The sequence below is a fragment of the Dromiciops gliroides genome, chromosome 1, assembly GCF_019393635.1.
Source record: "Dromiciops gliroides isolate mDroGli1 chromosome 1, mDroGli1.pri, whole genome shotgun sequence".
In the NCBI taxonomy this organism is placed as follows: Eukaryota; Metazoa; Chordata; class Mammalia; order Microbiotheria; family Microbiotheriidae; genus Dromiciops; species Dromiciops gliroides.
Genome location: NC_057861.1, coordinates 188,568,342 through 188,579,048, shown reverse-complemented (window position 1 = coordinate 188,579,048; position 10,707 = coordinate 188,568,342).

Sequence of the window (10,707 nt, the reverse complement as noted above, 5' to 3'; positions counted from 1 at the left end):
AATCCGAAAAAGACCCCTCAAAATGCTCCTCGGGAGTGGGAAAGGAGGTGCCAGTCTAGAAAATACATTTTTAAAAATTTGGTTTCAGTTGCAAAGTATTTTGTAAATCTTCCTTGTGATCCTAATTTAGTTCTATGCTGCCCTCCCCCTCCCCCACCACCATTCCTGCCACCATTGTAGTTCGTGACTCTACATCTTGCCATACTGTTTTAATGAGTTAAGGTGACATAGAAAATTATCTGGTGGGTCAACTTCGAGGCTGAGGTGTAAAAGAAGGAACCTTGGTTCTAGAGTCAGAGGACCTGGGTTCAAATCCTACTTAAGGAACTTAATATCTTTGCGACCTTGGGTACATTACTTAACCTATGTGGGCCTCAGTTTTTACTGTGTAAAATTAGGGGGTTTCATCTGTAAAATTAGGAGTCTTAACTAGATGGCCCCAGAAGTCCTTTCAAGCTCTAACTAGATCTATGAACCTATATGATTATGAGTCTTTTAGATTTATCTAGGTTGGGCTTCCAAAATAGTTCTGTCTCTCAGCAGTACAGACATTTCTCAATTTATGTAAGCAGACCTGTCAGATCAGTAAAAGACCTCTCCTGAAGCTTTTTTTTTTTTTTTTTTTTTTTTTTTGCTGGATAACATGGGGAAGGGAGGGAGGCAAGAACAGGGCTCTTGACAGTGGAGGTAGGGGCCTGATGTAAGGTTGAAAGACACGTGGGGACCCAGTTTAGAGAAGCAAGAGCAGGTGAAGGAACACACCAGTCTGGGCCAGGCATGTGGGGTCCTAGGTGGAACTCAGAGGAAGAACATATCAGAGTCAGGGTGTGGGGAGGAAGACATGGACACAGACAGCAGAGGACTGGAGACAAATGGGGAAGGGGACAGACATGTGGTAATAGAGGTCAGGTGGGACATACTGGGAGTAACTTGCAGGTGGTAATTAGAGCAAGGCAAACATCTCCTTTCTCAAACCAAGCCCCCACTCAGCAGCAGTGGTGGGGGGTTATGTTTTCAATGATAAGATTTTTGTTTTGATTTTGTTTTGTGGAGGGAGTAGGGCAAGCCAAGGGATAGGAGGAGAGAGAGAGTGAATGAAAAGTTAACCTAGGTGTTTTTTTGAATGCTGATTTCTTTATGAATTATTAAGTAAAGTTGAATTTGGATAATGCAAGTTTCCATAAAGCAATAAATGTCTGTACTTCCCAGCTCCATAAGGCACCCCAGAGTTTGTGCAGTAGTGTCAAAGCCTTTGAAAATAGAGGGTCAGACACTGAAGTCCTATTAGATAAGTTTGGAAAAACTGTTCAGAACATTGGCCTTCAGAATTTTAAGTTGTGAATAAGACTTCAGTGGCTGGTAGCAAATATTAAATGTTAAAATAAAAGCAGGGAAATGGTCAGTAGAGTTCACAACATCTGTAGGAGAGTCCAGGTGAAATTGTAAACACATTGGCATCAAGTTAATTGACATGATATGAATCTCCTGAATAGTGTGATATTATGTATTATTTATTTATGGATCTCTACTACACATTTCTAGTCTAGTGTCTCATAGTGGTGTAGAGGGACCCTGGGTTCTCTCAAAGGCTATGCAATTGTACAAAAGGTCTGGTAGGAATGGTCAAACTTGAGAACCTGGGAGTAAGGTCCTGGAGTTGTATTGTGTTTTTTGACTTAGTATCAACTTGGCTAATTTAAGAGAGGCTTTTCATTACACTATCTTCCTGAAATTCCTGAAGATAATTTATTAAGTTGCAGAGTGCTAGTGATCTGTCAGTAGAAGTATCTATAGCAGTAAAAGGCCAGATCTTTAAAATACTGAAGAAGACTTTCTAAAGGGGTTTGGGTGTACCTTAAAGTATATTCTGAACTATGTTACTGGTAGATGTTCCCCAGTAGTAACCTATTTAATTTGTATAGTCTAGTTTGAGAGGCCACAAAGAAGTATAGTGGAAAGAATTTTAGAATTACAGTCAAGCAACCTGGGTTGAATCCTTTCTTTATCTTTTATTTGCTGTATGACCTTGGGAAATTCACTTACCCTTAGACATCAGATTTCTCCTCTGTAAAATGGGAACAGGATTACTTATATCATTTACCTCAAAGTGTTACTGCAGGAAGAGCAATTAACAAAGTTCTATATCCTAAATAATTGTGAGCTATTGCTATAATAATTCATAATAATAATAATAATAATAATAATGTGAATGAAAGAAAAAGCATCTATTAAAAACTTATCCTTTGCAGAACATTGCGCTAAATACTGAGAATACACACACTAACAGGGAGAAGACAACACATGTAGTAAATTTAAACTGAAATTCAGATGGAAAAATCTCATAGTCCATAGGGTTCAATGACAAAGCAGTTAAAAATATAGTTTATTTTCATTTCCACTAGTAAAATCTTTGGCTCTTTGACAAAGTCAAGGATTTTGGTATCAAAGAATTTCTTTTCTGAGTATTCAGTATTTTGTAGTTGTTGAGTAGCTTGTGGGTTCAGAGCCCGTGGAAACGGTTGCAAGGTTGCCTCTTCACAGGGGTTGGTTCCCAGGATGATATTTATCTTACCTGACTTGTGCACATTTGGCAATTAGTTGGAAGTTTGTGAGGATGGCTGATTTCTTCCCTATACTGGAAGCTTCCCTGGGTATACTTCAAGGGATAACTGCTTGTTCAAAATAATTGTCCAATTCACTGAATTCGATTCGATTGAACAAGTATTTTTAAAAGGTCTATGTGTATGGTGCTGTACTAAGCACTAGGAAAACAATAATAAGACCAAAAATTAACTTTGCTTTCATGGAGTTTAAATTCTACTGGGAAGAAATAACATGTATGTAAGATAATTAAATTTAAAAATCCATATAAAAGAAATACAAAGTAATTTCAAGAGTTGGAGAAGTGCTAACAACTGGAGTGGTCATCTGGAAAGGCTTCTTGTAAAAGTAGTAATTCAGCTAAGTCCCAATTAGAAGATATTTCAAAGGAAGAAGTGAGGTGGGAGAAAATTCTAGACACAGAAGACAATCTGTGAAAAAGCATGGAAGAGAATAATGGAATATTGTATACAGGTAACAGGGAGTAGACTGGAATGTAGAATGCAGGAAGGGGAGTAATGTGATATCAGGCTGGAAAAAGAGGTTTGAGATAGGGTATGAAAACCTTAAATGCCAAACAGAGAAGTTAATATTTTATCCCAGAGGCATGAAGAAGCCATTAAAGTTTATTGAACAGATGAGTGACATGGCAGGGCCTAAGCTTTGGGAAAATAAATTTGGCATCTGTACAATGGATGAAAGAGAGATAGGAGGGACAAGTCAGGGGAAGCAATAAGAATCTGTTGCAGTAGTTCTGGCAAGAGGTGAAGGGAGGCCTGAATTAGGTTGGTAGATGGGGGAGTGGAGAGAAAGTAGTAGATTTAAAAAATCTTGTGAAAGGAGAATGGACATGACTTGATAAGTTGATTGAGGGGTTGACAAGGATGACTCCTAGACTGTGAACCTCTGTGATTTTAAATATGATGTCCTACAGAGAAAGAGGAAAGTTAGAAAGAGGGGTGGATTTGTGAAGAGTTTAATTTTGGACTTGTCAAGTTGAAGGCAAGCATGGGTGCCCAGGTGCTTTATTGAGTCTCTAATAGTATGATATTCCTTAGCTTATCAGATCTGAAAACCTGGATGAATACCATTTAACAGCACTTAAGTTTATAATGCCCAGTCCATGGGCATGTGACCTGTGCAGGATCCATACTAGGTCCCATGTGGTAAATATTGCTTAGAGGAACCCCTCTTCTCTTTGAAAGTCATATTTATATGATACTTTAAGATTTACAGATTGCCAAGATGGCAGAGTGAGGGAAGAACCCTCTGGAGCTCTCCGAAATTTCCCCTCCAAACTAATAGAAAACTGACTTTGAATCATTCCAGGAGCAGTGAAGCAGTTTACCAGCTCATCAGGAAAGGTCTGTATTAAACTGGGTGGGAGGGAAGTAAGGTTCAAGAGCGCAGCAGCAGCAGCAGCGGCTTCTGGGCTCATAGGAGGGAGCCTGAAGCAGGCTTCTAAGCCAGGGGCAATCCACCAGAGTGGCCCCACCCACCTGCAAAGCAGCAATCCCCTGGGCAAGTGAGTAGTTTGGGCAGCATAGTAGGCACCCTCACCAGGCACCCCACAGCTAGTACGGACCACCAGGGAGCCCTTGATGCCACTGCTGACCAGTGGTGAAACCCAACCCAGGACTGATCAACAGCAAATTTCCACCCTGGGGCTTACCATCAGAGAAACTATTTTCCCAAAGCAAACCAGTAGCAGGGGACTCCAGTGCTTGGGCAGATCTGCAACAAAATCACTCCTCCAGGGCCTGATAGCAGAGTGACTCTGTTACCAAAGCAACCCAGTAGCAGGGCTGCCACACTTGGGCAGATTTACAACAAAATTACTCCTCTATGGCTTGCTAACAGAGGGGCCTTGTTAATAGAATAACCCACCATCAGGACACCACCCCTGGAGAAGGCTAGCCCTTCTCCAGGGGAGGCCAAAAGGGAGGACGAATGCCACCCCCCCCCAATAACAGTCAGAAAGGAAGCTTATACTACAGAGAAAGCAAGTGGCTAAGCCTTGAAGCCCAGTGAAAGTCACCAGTAAGATTCAGAGCCTCAGCACAAAAACTTGGGATAGTGCAGGAGTAGAACACAACTCTCTCATAAAAACACCAAGTCACAAAAAATTCACAAAAAATGGGCCAAAACCCCTCAAAAATCTTGACTATTGAAAGTTACTACTGTGATAGAGAAAATCAAGGCATAAACTTAGAGGAGGAAAACAGTAACAAAATGGCTATAGGTGAAGCTTCAAAGAAAAAATATAAATTGGTATCAGGTCCAAAAAGTATTCATGGAAGAGCTTAAAATGGACTTTAAAAAGCAAATTAGAGAAGTAGAAGAAAAATTGGGGAAAAATAAAAGTAATGTAAGAGAACCATGAAAAAGATATACAAAAATTTACTGAGGAACATAACTTCCTAAAACAAAATTAGCCAAATGGAAAAGTAAATACAAAAGGTCACTGAAAAAAATAATTCTTTAAAAATTAGAATTGAGCAATTGGAAATGAATGACTCTATGAGAAATCAAGATAATAAAACAAAATCAAAAAAAAAGGAAAAAATAAAAGAAAATGTGAAATTTCTCATTGGAAAAACAACTAACCTAGAAAATAGATCCAGGGAAGATAATATAAGCATTGTCGAACTACCTGAAAGCCATGATAAAAAAAAAAGCCTGGGCAATATCTTTCAAGAAGTTATCAAAGAAAACTGCCTGGATATATTAGAACCAGAGGGCAAAATAGAAATTGAAAGGATCCACCAATCATCACCTGAAAGAGATCCCAAAATGAAAACTCTCAGGAACAACATAGCCAAATTTCAAAGTTCACAGGTCAAGGAGAAAGTACTGAAAGCAGTCAAAAAGAAACAATATAAATGTCATGGAGCTACAGTTAGAATTACACAGGATTTGGCAATTTCCACATAAAAGAATTGCCGGGCTTGAAATATGATATACTGGAAGGCAAAGGAATTAGGTCTATAACCAAGAATTACCTACCCAGCAAAACTGAATATACCCTTTCAGAGAAAAAAATGGACATTTAATGAAATAGAGGACTTTCAAGCATTTCTGATTAAAAGATCAGAGTTGAATAAAAAAAAATTGACCTCCAAATACAAGAATCAAGAGAAACATAAAAAGGTAAAAAAGAAACAGGAAAGGAAAACTGTAAGAAATTCAATACGGTTAAGCTATTTTTATTTCTTTATGACAAGATTATATTTGTAAGTCATAGCAACTTTTATTACAGGAACAATTAGAAAGAGTATATGTAGATAGAGGATGTGGTCATAAGGTGATATTGAAATGATGATATATTTGTAAGTCTTAACAACTTTATTATAAGAATAATTAGTATATATAGACAGAGGGTGTGGTTATGAGGTTATATTGATGGGATGATACCCCAAAACACAAAATAAAGGGGTTTGAAAGAAATTACATGGAAGAAGAAGGAGGGGGAAAATTGAATGGGGTAAATTGTCCCACAAAAAAAGAGGCATGAAAGAACTATTATGATGGAGGGGAAAGGGGGGGAGTGGCAGGCAACGATTAAACCTTATTCTCATCAAAGTTGGCTGAAAGAGGGAATAACACTCAGTTGGATATAGGAGTCTATCTTACTGAAGTTAAAAAAGGGACAGGAATAATAGAAGGAGAGGGGGGACTGATGCAAGGGAAGAGATATTAGGGAAGGCAGTGATCAAAAGTAAAACACTTGAGGAGGGAAAGGGTAAGGGGTAAGAGTGGGCTGGTATAAACAGGTGAAAAATAGCATGGAGGGAAATAAAGTTAGTCATCATAACTATAAATGTGAATGGGATGAACTCACCCATTAACCAGAAGAGGATAGCAAAATGGATTTAAACCCCAAATTCTACAGTGTGTTGTGTACAAGAAACACATTAGAAGTAGAGAAATATACACAGGGTACATGTAAGGGATTGGAACAGATTCTATTATGCTTCAACTGAAGCAAAGAAAGCAGGGGTAGCAATCATGATTTCAGACAAAGCAAAAGCAAAACTAGATTTAGTTAAAAGAAGGAAACTATATCTTCCTGAAAGGTACCATAGACAATGAAGTCATGTCAATACTTAACATATATGCACCAAATGGTATAGCATCTAAATTTTTGATGGAGAAATTGAATGAGTTACAGGAGGAAATAGATAATAAAATTATCCTAGTGAGGGACCTTAACCTTCCCCTCTCAGAACTGGATAAATCTAACTAAAAAAATAAACAAGAAAGAATTCAGGTAATGAATATAATTTTTGAAAAGTTAGATATGATGGATCCCTAGATAAAATTGAATGCTAAGAGAAAGGAATATACCTTCTTCTCAGCAGTACATAGGACCTACACAAAAATTTACCATGTATTAGGGCATAAAAACCTTACAATTAAATGCAGAAAAGCAGAAATAGTAAAAAAATCCTTTTCAGATCATAATACAATAAAATTTACATTTTTTTCTTAAATTACATTTAGTAATGGATGATTGAAAGATTAGAAATAAATTGTAAATTAAATAATCTGATCCTAAAAAACAAGTGAGTCACAGAACAAATCATAGAAACTATCAATGATTTAATTCAAGAAAATGACAATGATGATAACAAAATTTATGGAATGCAGCCAAAGTGATACTCAGAGGAAACTGTATATCCCTAACTGATTACATCAATAAAATAGAGAAAAAGATTAATTAATTGGTCATGGAACCAAAAAAACCCTAGAAAATGAATGAATTAAAAATACCCAACTGAACACCAAATTGGAAATCCTGAAATTCAAAGGTGAAATTATTAAAATCAAAAGTAAGAAAACCATTTAATTAATAAATAAAAATAGAAGCTGGTTTTATGAAAAAAATAAAATAGATACATCATTGGTTAATTTGATCAAAAAAAGGAAAGAAGAAAACCAAATTGCTAATATTAAAAATGAAAGGCATGAACTCACTACCAATGAAGAGGAACTTAAAATGATTATTGGGAACTATTTTGTCTCATTATATGCCAACAAATTTGACTATCTAAATGAAATGGATCAATACCTACAAAAATAAAAATTACCCAGATTAACAGAAGAAGAAATAAAATATTTAACCTAAATTTAGAAAAAAAATGAACAAGCCATCAATGAACTCCCTAAGAAAAAATCCCCAGGATGAGATAGATTCATATGTGAATTCTACCAAACATTTAAACAACTATTAATCCTAATGCTATATAAATTATTTGAGAAAATAAATGAAGGAGTCCTACCAAATTTCTTTTATGAGACAAATGTGGTGCTGATACCAAAACCAGGAAGAGTCAAAACAGAGAAAGAAAATTATAGACAAATCTTAATGAATATTGATGCAAAAATTTAAATAAAATACTAGCAAAAAATTACAGCAATATAAAACAAGGATCATACACTATGAGCAGTTGGTATTTATACCAGGAATGCAGGGCTGGTTCAATATTAGGAAAATGATCAGCATAATTGACCATATCAATAACAAAACTAATTTGATTATCTCAATAGATGCAGAAAATGCCTTTGACAAAATACAGCACCCATTCCTATCAAAACACTAGAGAGCATAGGAATAAATGGAGCTTGCCTTAAAATGACAAACAATATTTATCTAAAAACATTAGCAAGCATTACCTGTAATGGAGATAAGCTAGAAGCCCTTTCAATACAATCAGCAAGGATACTCATTCTTCAATACACTTCAATACAATGAAGCAAGGATGCTCATTATCACATCTATTATTTAATATTGTACTAGAAATGTTAGCTATAGCAATAAGAGAAGAAAAATAAATTAAAGAAATTAGAATAGGTAATGAGGAAACTAAACTATCACTCTTTGCAGATGATATGATGTTATACTTAGAAAATCCTAGAGAATCAACTAAAAAGCTACTTGAAATTATTAAGAACTTTAGCAAAGTTGTAGGATACAAAATAAATCCACATAAATCATCAGCATGTCTATATAGTACCAACAATGTCCAGCAACAACAGATACAAAGAGGAATTCAATTTAACATAACTGTGGACAATATAAAATACTTGGGAGTTTACCTGCCAAGGCAAACCCAGGAACTATATGACCAGGACCATAAAACACTTTTCACACAAATAAAGTCAGATCTGAACAATTGGAAAAAATATTTATTGTTCATGGGGAGGCCAAGCTAATATAATAAAAATGACATTCCTACCTAAGTTAATTAATTTATTTAGTGTTATACCAAACTATCAAAAGTATTTTATGGATTCAGAAAAAATAATAACAATACTCATCTGGAAAGACAAAAGGTCAAGGATATCAAGGGAGTAAATTAAAAAATATGAAAGGTAGTTTAGCAGTACCAGGTTTCAAACTGTATTATAAAGTGATAATTATCAAAACAATCTCGTACTGGCTAAGAAATAGAGAGGTAGATCAGTGGACCACACTATATACTAAAATAAGGTCAAAATATGTACATTATTTGCACATAAAGGGTGATACATAAGAAAATTAAGAGAGCATGGAATCATTTATATGTCAGATTTATGGGCAGAGGAAGAATGTAGGACAAAAGAAAATATAGAGGATAAAAGAAAATATAAAATAGATAATTTTGATTATATAAGATTAAAAAGCTTTTGCACAAATAAAACTAATGTAACCAAGATTAGAAGGGAAGTAGAAAACTGGGAAAGAATTTTTGAAACAAGTATCTCTGATAAAGGCCTCATTTCTCAAATATATAGAGAACTGAGTCAAATTACAAAAAATACATGTCATTCCCCAATTGATAAATGGTCAAAAGATATGAACAAGCAGTTTTCCGATGAAGAAAGCAAAGCTATCTATTGCCATATAAAACAATGCTCTAAATCACTATTCATCAGAGAAATGCAAATTAAAACAACTCTGATGTATCACTTCACACCTATCAGAGTGGCAAATGTAACAAAAAAGAAAAATAATGGATATTGGAGAGTATGTGGAACAACAGGGATGCTAATTCCCTGTTGGTGGAATTGTGAAAGATCCAACCATTTTGGAGAAAAATTTGGTCCTATGCCCAAAGGACTACAGAACTATGACTACCCTTTGATCCCATAATACCCCTGATAGGTTTATATCCCAAAGACATCCCCCAAAAGGGAAAAAGATCTATTTGTATAAAAATGTTTTATAGTAGCTCTTTTTGTGGTGACTAAGAATTGGACATCAAAGGAATGACTATCAATTGGGGAATGGCCAAACAAATTGTGGTATATGATTATTATTGTGCTATAAAAAATGACGAGCAGGATGGTTTCAGAAAGGCCTGGAAAGACTTGTATGAACTGATGTATAGTGAAGTAAGCAGAACCAAGAAAATGTTGTGCACAGAAATAGCAGTATTGTTTGATGAAGAACTGTGAATGACTTAACTATTTAAAATCATCCAAGACAATCTCAAAGGACTTACAATGAAGTATACTAAAAAGAAAGAACTGGTATTTCCAAAGAAAGAGCAGATATTGATTGAAAACAGACTGAAGCATGCTACTTTTCACTTTCTTTAATTTTTCTTTTATTCAAGTTTTCATATACAAAATGATTAATATGCTAATGTTTTATATAATTGTACATGTATAACCTAATCCTGATTTCTTACCATCTTAGGGAAGTGGGAGGAAAGCAAGAGGAAGGATAAAATTTGGAACTCAAAATATAAATAAAAATGTTCATTATTAAAATAAATTAATTTAAACATATTTATAGATTGTTTCCTCACAGCAACTTTATGAGTTAGGTAGTCTAAATATATTTTAAAAAATTATTTATTTAAAGTTCTGAATTCCAAATTCTATCCCTCTCTCATTCCCTCCCTCCCTACCCTCCCCTTCCCCAAGGTTGCAAGCAATAAATATAGGTTATATATTTGCAATTATGTAAAACATTACCATGTTAGTCATTTTACATAAAATGACTCAAGTAAAAAAAAAAAAGAGAAAGTGCAAAATAGCATGCTTCAATCTGTGTTCAATCAATATCAGTTCTTTCTCTGGAGTTGGGTAGTATGCTTCATCATTAGTCCTTTGGGA